The 11,269-nt window shown below is 24.2% G+C and overlaps 1 long non-coding RNA gene across 1 annotated transcript; it reads left to right on the top strand.

Moving 5' to 3' along the window:
- Positions 1-3,936: 3,936 nt before the first annotated feature.
- On the top strand, positions 3,937-4,370 carry LOC112291058 (uncharacterized). Its single transcript, XR_016506436.1, has 3 exons — positions 3,937-3,986; positions 4,150-4,204; positions 4,338-4,370. It is a non-coding gene; the product is annotated as an uncharacterized LOC112291058 (long non-coding RNA).
- The last annotated feature ends 6,899 nt before the right edge of the window (positions 4,371-11,269 follow it).

Genomic DNA, 11,269 nt, shown 5'->3' with positions numbered 1-11,269 from the left:
CTAAGGATTATATTTTTTTAATAAAAATAATCCTAAAATAACTAGATTGAAGAGAGATCTTATGATATTAAATATTATTATACTATTATGATCTTTAATTGCTACATCTAAAGGAATAGTTTTATGAATAATATCTCTAAAAGACAATAAATGATTATCTATAATTTCTACATGTATAAATTTAGTTTTCTTGATTAAAAATATTTTTTATTTTTTAATAAATTCTTCATCTATAAAACAAGCTGAGGCTCTTGAATCTAATAATGCAAAGACTTTCTGATTTTTAGGTCCTAAACATACATCTATTGTAAAATTAGATGAGGGATTTGAGGAGAGAACAAGACCTTTCCTAGGTATTGCACATGATTTTAGTTACGTGGTCTTTGTTAAAATTGGAGAAACTCGTTCTTTGACACATTATCTTCTTTGAAAATTATGCTCTTTATTTTGAGATTGCATTGCTTCTTTGGACAATATCAAGCAGTATACTTAGCTTTTTTATAATATAAGTACAAATCGTCTTAACAATGTCAAAATATTTCTTGTTCCTTGAAGAATTTAAAACATATTTTATTAATTTACATTGATTTTGGCCTTAACGAATAAGTTTTTGTAAACTTGAAAACTATCAGTATTACTTGACTTGTTTCTCTTCAACCTCTCTCTTGCTCTACTTCTGCATCAATTGACTCACTTCTAAAACAAGACAAGAATAAAAACTTAGTATTCTTATCAAACTATCAACTGAACTATTTATGAAACTATTTATGAAACTAAAGGATATGAACTTTAAAAAATTAAAATATCAATACACTCTTGTGATACTCAAAAATACTAGAAAATCACTCAATTTAGTATAATATTAAACTAGAATGGCTATTGCCAAAAACAAGAAAACTAGAAAGTCTTGAAATAAGAATGAAGACTAAAAAGGTGTTAACAAGAGTGAAGAAGGCTTCATTCTTGCATCTATATATACTTTTAACTAAGAGCTATGTAGCAATATCCTATAGGAGCTCCAAAACGTATTGACTTTGCAAGACATGTATCTTAATTTACAAGGCAAGTTTTCTATGTATACGCCATATACTTAATTTGTTCTACAAGCTATCAATATGTTGTTGATTTATTGACTAAGTTTCTATCCTATCAATCAACTACAAATACATGTAAAGTCAAAGTAATATCTATGAAGCTTCTCAAAAGCTTTTCTAAAAAATATTATGAAATAAATTTATTTTTACTTACTTTTGCTTAATCATATAGATAAATATTATAATAAATATATATGTCCATGACATAGATTCAAGATGGCACTACAATAGGTTGGAATATCTTCTATATTAGTACTAATATGATATTAGTGAATGTACATAGAAGCCATTTAGGAATACTCTAATATATTAAAGAAGATCAAAGTTTTTTTTATTGATAACACTTATCAAAACCAAAATAAAGGATTATAAAAATCTTTATTGTAGAAAAATGAGATTTGATAAATTTTTTATTTTGTCTTTCATCTTTAATTGTTGTTTCTTTATAATTATGACATCAAGGAATTAAAGAATCAATAATCAATAAATTCAATCAAGAGTTACTTTTTGCTAAATTATTAAATGAGATGTTATAATTATTGTAGCCTTCAAGACAACATAATAGAAATGAAGATTCTTAAGAACAACATATTATGCCTTGAGTAAATAATAAAATATAATACATTTCATATCATGACCTTAAAAGAGACTTTCAATGTTTGATAATATTATTAAAGATGAAAACCACTCCCAATGATGTTTCAAATATTTTGTTTGAAAAAAGTTACAAAATCTTCAACAATGATCAAATATCAAAGTGATCTTCTTATTCTAATATAAGATATTATTGATGGCTGAAAGGAACTATCAACTATGTTTAAAAAAAACAAAGATAAGAGTATGTACCAAATATTATTTATGTCATCTTAAACTTCTTCAATAGGTGATTATTGCTCCTTTTGGAATTTGTTCCTATAAGCAAGGAAGGAGGGGAGGAAGGAGAGAAGAAAGAAAGTTATATTTTAGACATACATGTTTACTTAAATTAAAAGAATTAGATAAAAATAAGTAGAAGTATATAGATTTAATAATATCTTGTGGAAAGTTTCTTAGAAGCTCTATATATACAATTTGACTTTATATGTGTTTATAGGTCATTTATAGGTTGAAAACTTGGCCAAAAAGTTGGTAATATGTTGCACATATTGGCCACTTGTAATAAAAGTTTGTCATGTGGCAAACTTGTAAAACTTGTCTTGTTAGTTAGACATATGTCTTATAAATTGGACATATGTTCGAAGTCCTATAGAATGTTATCACATAACTCCTATTTTAATAGTATATATAGAAGCATGATTGAAGCCTTTTCACTTTTATCAATGTCTTTCTAGTCTTTAGTCTTTTTGAAAAAGTCTCTAATCTTCTTGTCTTTAGCAATAGTCATTATAGTTTTAATATTATATTAATTTTGAATGAATATCTACTCTTTTTGAATGATAAAAGAATACATTAAAGTTTTATTATTTGTAATTTATATTCTTGATATGCAATCACCATTCTTTGAAGAACTTGTCTTTAGAAGAAACAATAATATTACAGATTTATGTATCTATTTTAATAATTATATAAATAATATTAATATTTAGAAGTAAATAAAAATAAATAAGTTTAATAATATCTTATAAAAAAGTTTTTTAAAAGCCTTATAGATGGAATATACATAGGTTTAAAACTTGGCCAACAAGTTAGCTACGTTGTTATAGTAGAGAGAATTTTGCCTCAAAAAAACACTAGGCCTCTAATTGCCACTAATTTCTCAAACAAGTTGCAAATTTATAAAAGACAAATCTTATTTATAATTTTTTCTCATGAAGAAAGTTGCATTAAATATATAAGTTTTGGATGCACAAGAGTCCCTTGGATGTGATTAAATATCCTAAAATCACTTCTACTCTTATAAAAATTCTTTCTAAATCTGTATCACCAAATAACATCAAATCTAATCATCTAGTGGGCTTAATCTTCTTTACATGGAATGGCTTAGAAGTCAAAATACTATATCCTTAATACCAAGGTTCTTATAAATTCTTTATCAATAAACCCTATAACTTCTATCTTTAATTACAAAACTTAAATTATAAACTTAAATAAATAAAATAAATATTATATTTTATATTTATATTTATATTTATTTTTTAAATTACAATCCAAACTTTCATAATATTTTATATTATTTTTACATATTATGCTACTTTCCCACATAACATCCATCTTTTCTAAACTTATACATCCTCCAACATATGCTAATCTAATCATTTCCATCTTCTTCATCATCTCCATTTCTTTCTATATCTTCTATTTGCTCTAGATCTTATGTTTGAAAATCTAAAAGATTACTTAAAAAAGTTGAAATTTTATTAAAAGAAAAAACTACTGATGATTTAAAACATTTTTTTGAGTTTTATATTGATAATATACTTTGTCAAAACTATAATTGGGAAACTAAATTTAATTTTATTTTTTGTAAAACTATTAAAAACAATAAAAAATTAAATTTAAGTACAGATAACAAAATATTAACAAATAGTTTAATTTTTCAAATATTTTCTGCTTTTTGTGAAAAATTACTTTTTGAAATAGAAAACCCTTTAAATTTAAATCAGTTAAATTCAACAATTAAATTAAAGAATAATCAACTATTTTTTTCGTTTTCAAAATCCTATCAAAAAAAAAATAGCGTTGAATTATTATATTTATTAAAAAAAAATGTAAGTCAAAATTTTAAATTTTGGGGTGAAAATGATTCACTGATTGTAAAATCCTATATTTTTATAAAAAAAAAAGGATGGTTTTTTTTCAATAATTATGCTGAATTTTATATATGGCAATTATATAAAAATTCTTGCGGAGCTGGAGCAGGCGGTGCAAGAGATTCGGCTTAATACTCTACTAGTGTGTTGGCCGCTCTTGTCCCTCCTCTTTCTTAGATAGGTCTGATGCATTGCGTTTTTTTTTTTTTTTTTTTTTTTTTTTTTTCTTCTTTCCCCCCCTTCGTCTCGGAATGCAATTTTTATGAAGTTTTGGTACCAACGCTGGCGTGTCTTTATCTTTACAGGTGCTGAAGACTCCCTATTATCGAAATTGCAAAGCTGCACGGAACATACGGAGAGGTGTGTGGTCGCTTCTGTATTGTGTCCCCTCTGCATTGCGTCTTTCGTAATGTAGGGTAAGATTATTTTATGAGTTTCGTCTGGGTTTGGTGTGAATTCGTGATGGCTTTTTGATCACTTGTAATTGCAGTAGGCATGCGAGTAATACGAGAATTGTGCAAGCAAATGCGATCGGAGACTGTTACGATTGGGAAAGAGCGGAAAGAGAAAGGGGATGGTAGTGCAGCGAAGCGCACTGAGACAGTTCATGTTGTTGGTTTGAACTGCGCCAACTGGTCCAATATTCACATCTGCTAAGTTAAGCCCTGGTTTTGTCTGAGCTGGTGTTGGCGTTATCTAAACTGTTCCAAAAAACCTTCAATTGATCCATAGAATGCGATGCCATGTTATTTCAGATCCATTCCTCTCTTTCCAACCACCCACTTTTAGATCTAGAATGTCTGCATCAAGACTTGTCGCATTATTTTGATTCGAATTGTCGATATATCTGTTATTTTAACATTAATTGTTTAAAAGACACTCAAAATCAGACATGTTTGTATATTTGCATGATATTTTTATAAAAATTACACGTTGGAGTACTGTAGTGCAAATAACTTCAAACTTGATGTATTACATACACAAATAAATATGATCACTATTTGTATTAGGTGGAGTTAAGTAAATTTCATAGACTTTATAATCTCGTAATATTTTATGTTTTGGCATATTTACTCTAATTAAAAAAATAGTATATTTATATTCATGATTTTAAGTGTTTTCGATTTTTTTAAAAAATGTGTATATTTCTAATGATTTGTTCCTATAAAAATGTGTACGTGCTCTTATTTATTTTTAATTTGACAAATTTATGTTGCAATTGAAATAATATATAAACATAATTTGCTTGAAGGTTCACTCTTGTAAAAAGAAACAAAGTTATTGAATTAATTGATTTGAATAATAAATAAATTATAATGTTTTTAGACAAAAAAAAGTAAGATATAAGAATCTATGAGAAAAAAATAAATGAGTGAATATATCATGTAAGGATGTACAAAATAACAAAGATTTAAAAATAATAATAAAAAAAATTATTTAAGATAATTCTTAAGATATTATGAATTATCACAAAAATGTGAATATTATCATATGTAACTTATATATATATATATATATATATATATATATATATATATATATATAATTATCATATGTAACTTATATATATATATATATATATATATATATATATATATTATGAAAATCCTATTTAATAAGCTAAATAAAATAATTATACATTCTATTATTTTTTGATTCTCTTATTTGTATTTTTAAAAAATTATTAATCTATATTTATGCATTTTTTTCCTTCTTTGAAATTAAAGTAATAATCAGTTTATATAAAATTTAAAAATGAAAGTTGGATAAATATTTTAATGGAAAGTTTACGAAGATTAAATTTGATTTTAAATTAGCGGAAAAACTATCTCCTTGTATAATATGGATGCCAAATATTCATGAACTTAATGTAAATCGTTCAACTCAAAATGTTGAATCTGATCCAACTTTTTTGTCTTGGCATTTTTTAAAATATTTTCAAACAGGATTTAGTAAAAAAATACTAACAATATAATTATTATTGGTTCAACTCATCTTCCTTATTGATTCTCTATCTTTTTAGTGCCACAAATAGAGAGGAACTATAAACAATGATAGAAGATAGAATGTAATTTTTATAGAATCTACTTTGTTTTGTAGTAAATTTTTTCTTAACTCTTCATCTTGATTATGATAGTTATTATTGATGAAAATCTATTGACTTTTGTTGTTTTTGTAAGAATCTTAGAAAGCTTTTATGTGCATTCATGAAATTTTATTAATTAGTATTAATCAAAATCAATCAACTATTCAAAAAAACTATAAGATTAGCTTTTCATAGACAAACTTTAGGTTCTACATATATAAATAATAAAATAAATTTTACAAAAAATTACGGAATATTGTTTTATAAAATTGGAAAAGCCATTGTACAAATTTATTTATAAAAATTCTTCTAAAAATCCTTTATATTTCGGTAACGATTTGTGGAAAAAAATTTTTACTATTTATCTAAATGGTATTTAGAACCTTCTATTTTAATCAACAATCAAAGAATTTACAATTTTACCTCATATTTTGGGTTGTTTAGCTGGATTAGCGGCCCGTACTTAATTTAATCTAAAAATAAAATAAAGATTTTATATTCTTTGAGAGATATATTTTTAAAAATATTTGGAAATAAAATATTATAAAAATAAAATAAAAAGACTTTTCATAAATATGCTGAAAATGATTTTTATTTAGCTTGTGGGATTTTAGTAAAAAAATTTAAGAAAAATATTAATAAAAAAACTTTTTCAATTTTCAGTTTCAAACAAAAAGAAGGCTTTACACATGGTTAAAAAAGGACTTTATCAATTAACTAGTAATATAGTTTGGGCTCCTAAAATATCTCGTCTTAATTTTATTAGAACTAATTTGTTTAATTGGATAAACCGCCCTAATGAATTTGAAATTACATCGAATTTAAAAAAAGCAGATAAAAAAAATATTACTGGCTCATCAGATAATTCTCATTCTTTTGAAATTATTCAGCATAAAATAAAAGAACAACTTCCATATGAAAGAATTTTATCACGAATAAGACGAAGAAATGTACAAGAATTAGAGTCGCAATTAGAAGATATTTTATTAGAAGAACAATTTGTAATATTAGGATTTTCTCGACTATTTACGGAATATCGAATGGAATCGCAATTATCTAATAAACCTCTTATATTTATTGGAGGAAGAATTCATGAAGACCTTTAGGATTTTCAACTCAAAGTTGAAGGAGCTTCAAAGCCAAGACTATAAAGTTATATAACAAGTGATGGGAATTATTATTAATTTAAAATTAACATTATTTTTTATAATCAACATCTAAGTTGGTCTTTTACCTTTCTTAAGTTTTTTTTTTTTTTTTTTTTTTTTTTTTTTTTTTTTTTTTTTTAATTGTATCTTTATTATTGCATATAATCTCAATAAATAATTTTTTAAATCTTCCATTATACGATTATTAACTTTTAAAAATTTAAAATTATCAAATTATGGATGATAATCATAATTAATTTAAAACTATAATCATTTAATAAAAATATATATTATATTATTATAAATAAACTCTTCTAATGACAAAAGAATTGTTCAATTATCTTAATGGTAGTTGATGATATATATCAAATATTTTTCTAATATTTTATTTAGTCGATTTGATTATCCATCAATTTGAGAATGAAAAACCAAAGATAATTTTATTTCACCTTCAATATTGTAAAAAGACTTCTTAAAAATCTCAATACAAATTAGATCTTCTTATTTAATATAATATCTTTTAGTAATTTATAATAGTAATAAATATTATTAAAAAATAAATAAATATTTCTTCACATATGATAGTTCTTTTATATAATATAAAATATGCCAACTTTGTGAAAAGATTTGCCATTAAAAATATAAAGTTATAGGAACTTGACTTTAGAACATCTATGATAAAATTAATAGAAATAAAAGATCAGAATTTTTTTGGTATATGTAGTGGTTGAAAAAGTTTGTAAGATTGATAAAAAGAAGTTTTTGATTTTGAATAAACATCACATGATTGTATAAAGTCTTTAACTCCATCCTATATTTTGAGCCACAAAAATTCTTATAAGATTAATTTTAAGGTCTTATTATATCATAAATGTCCTATAACTAAAAAGTTGTCACAAATTCAAAGAGCTTGTCATTGTACTTCATCTTATGGAATATATAAGTATTATATAAAATAGAATAGATTATTTATGGATTCAAAATATCATGAAATTTTAAAAAATTATCTTTAATATCATAAACAAGAAGATTTGAAGATATATTAGATTGAACTTGATTAAAAAATATTGAATTAATAATCAATGATGATTTTATTACTCAAAGATAAAATCATTCTAGCTTTAAGAGAATTATTTTCCATTGATTAAAATTTGTATCTTTTTCTTTTTTCATAAAATAAAATTATAAAAAAAAACATCTAATAAACTGTTGTTTTGATGTGGGCCATTTAATAGTTAAATGATAGGCATTCATGTAAATTTTGCCTATCTTAAGTATATAATTAAATTGATATTAGTAATTTGTTATTTTAGTTCATATATTTTTTTGTTTATCAATGGAAGATTGACCATTAGATTAATAATCAGGATGGTTGTTAGTAAAGATAAAGATAAGATAGATTATATGCGATAGATTCTTATCTTGAAATCTTTTTGGTGATAATTTTGAGGATTAGAATAAAAGTAGGGTAGACCATATGTGGTGGATTTTCATCTTAGAATCCTCTTAGAGATATTTTTGAGGATGAGAATAAGAATAGGATAGACTACATGTCATCGATTCCTATATCAGGTCCTCTTAGGATATTTTTAAAGAGAAAAATAAAGATAAGATAGACTACACATAATAGATTCTCATCTTGGAGATACCTTGGTCATGATTTTGAGGTGTCAAGATAATTTAAAGGAGTGATGAGAGAGAAAGAAGAGGAGGAGAAAAGGTTTATATTTTTTATTTTGATGAATAAAGAGAAAAAAATTTGGATCTCAATTATTGATATATTGTAAATAATTAGAATAGTATATTAGTACAAGATTTTAGAGAGGGTTTTTTGAATGAATTAAATTAATTGTATTAAAATTTTGAAGGCTTATTTTGTACTAAAGGAGTTATAGAATGCTGTTGTATTACATGTTGTCTTCTTTGGGAATGCACTAAGTACCTTGCTGTGAAAGGTGAAGTTGTATTTTATAAATATCCAAAAAATCCTAATAGTTTTTATCCATAAAAGAAGAATGTAATTCGAATTTCAATTCAAAAGTACTTAAAGTCAATATAAAGTGCTCAAAAATACTCTTTTTAGTAACTTGAACCATACACAAACTCCAATTACCTTATTACTTTCATAATTAGGTAATTTTAATTTTTCTTTGCAAGCCTTGGCCATAGTTAGTAAGCTTTAGCAAGTTGTAACTCCTAATTTGACTGTTTACTTGGTACAAAATTTTGTACACAAATTCACTATAAGTCTTTTACATGCTTAGAAAAATTCAATTCAATTCAACTTACAAATTGCAAGAAAACAACCAAAAAATAACATTGATATCACTTGGCTACTAATTCAAAAGTTGATGCAAATGTTCCAATAACAATTTCTCTTTCTTTAATCATTAACTTCAGCTCAAAATTGGTGTGGAGCTTGAAATTATTTTAAAATTATTTTAGTCATTAGAGGTTTGATTTCTATCTTCTTTTACAAATGGTCAATCCTCAAGTATGAATTCAACCTATTGTAGAGGTTTTTTTAGCTCAATCCTATCAATAACTTAATCTTAGTGTCAACCATACTAATTGTTTATCTCTTTTGTCATATTTTTATGAATTTATGGTCTTTCTAAGGTATTAAAAGATTTTTTATAACCTACAAGGTAAAATTATTAACTAACCTTTAATCTACTAGCTATTGAGACAAGAAAATAAACTAAGAAGATTTTATAAAATCCATGTTGAAATTTCTTGAATTAATATTGAATCAAGATGATTAGATATTAATTAAAAAATTAATTTTTATTATATTTTTACTATATAGTTGCGTTGTTATATTACGTGTATTCTTGTTTGAGAATGCATCAGATATCTAACTAAGGAAGATAAGTAGAAATATAAAAAAAATTCTATCAAGTCTAATAGAACCTTAAATAACTTTGAATAGACTTTAATAATCTTGATTGAACTTTAATCAATCCAAAATAAATTTAAAATAAATTATAAAAGAAATACAAAAAATCCTAAAAAAATAATAAATATAAAAATATTAATATAATTCTAATTAAAATTCTAATTGAATCTTAATCAAATCTTTGGTCAAATCCTAATAAAATCCCAATTAAAAACTTAATTGAACCTTAATTAAATATTAAATAAAATCCTAATAAAATCCTAATGAAATCCTAATGAAATCCTAAATCTTAGACAAATCCTAAAGAAGTTTTGAACCAAATTCTAAGCAAATTCTAGACCAAATCTAAAACCAAGCTCTGATCAAATCCTAAATCTTAAACAAACTCTTAACAAATCCTATAAAAAATGGAACGTCAAAAATTAATAAACAAACCATTGATATCAATTCAAAATTTGCATACTTCTTAATATCTTAGTTAGAAACAAGCATAAGAAAGATAAAATCAATCACACTTATCAATTGAGAGGAATGCAAGATAATCCAATTGGGTATAAGGCAATCTCTTTTCTCAATCTGAATGCTAAACTTCTAGCACTAATATTTCTTTTTTGAACTATTAAATTGATTTAAAATTTTACTTAAAATATTAGAAATTGAGTCTATTATCCATACAAAAAAATTTCATGTTAATCCAAATGACAAATTATTGAAGATCTTAGAAATACTCACATGCCCTCAAACTCTAATTTTGAGACCTCAATCCATAAAAATCTTTATACACTTGGATCTAAATATTTGATTGACCTCAAAATATGCATACACATTAATAACTAACATAACAACACACTATCCAAAATTCACTTATACACACATCACAAAACTTAAGAAACATTCAAATTTATAAACATATTTTTATTTCTCAAAATCTAAACCAATTAAAAATATTATTAATTTTGAAAATCCCTCAAAAACTTAATATTGAATTAATTAACATAAAAATAATGCCCAAAAATCTCTTCTTAAGTTTGCTTTCAAATTCTACTCTTTGTTCTACCAAAGAACCTCAAAGTCATCATAGATGCATAATTTTGTGCCTCATGATTTGATTTTGATCCAAAATAACAACTAATCCTTTTTGGATATCAATTCTTGGCTTCTTGAGATAAATTTTGCTAAAATCTATTCTTTATTTTCTCCAACATATGGTTTAATTTCCAAATCTCCTTTGTTTTGCCTTATTTATGGCCTCACAAAATAAGTAGAAGACTATTTTATAAAAAGGCAGCATT

The sequence above is a fragment of the Physcomitrium patens genome, chromosome 14, assembly GCF_059467195.1.
Source record: "Physcomitrium patens ecotype Gransden chromosome 14, ASM5946719v1, whole genome shotgun sequence".
Classification (NCBI taxonomy): Eukaryota; Viridiplantae; Streptophyta; class Bryopsida; order Funariales; family Funariaceae; genus Physcomitrium; species Physcomitrium patens.
This window is presented reverse-complemented; position numbering and strand designations above follow the sequence as displayed.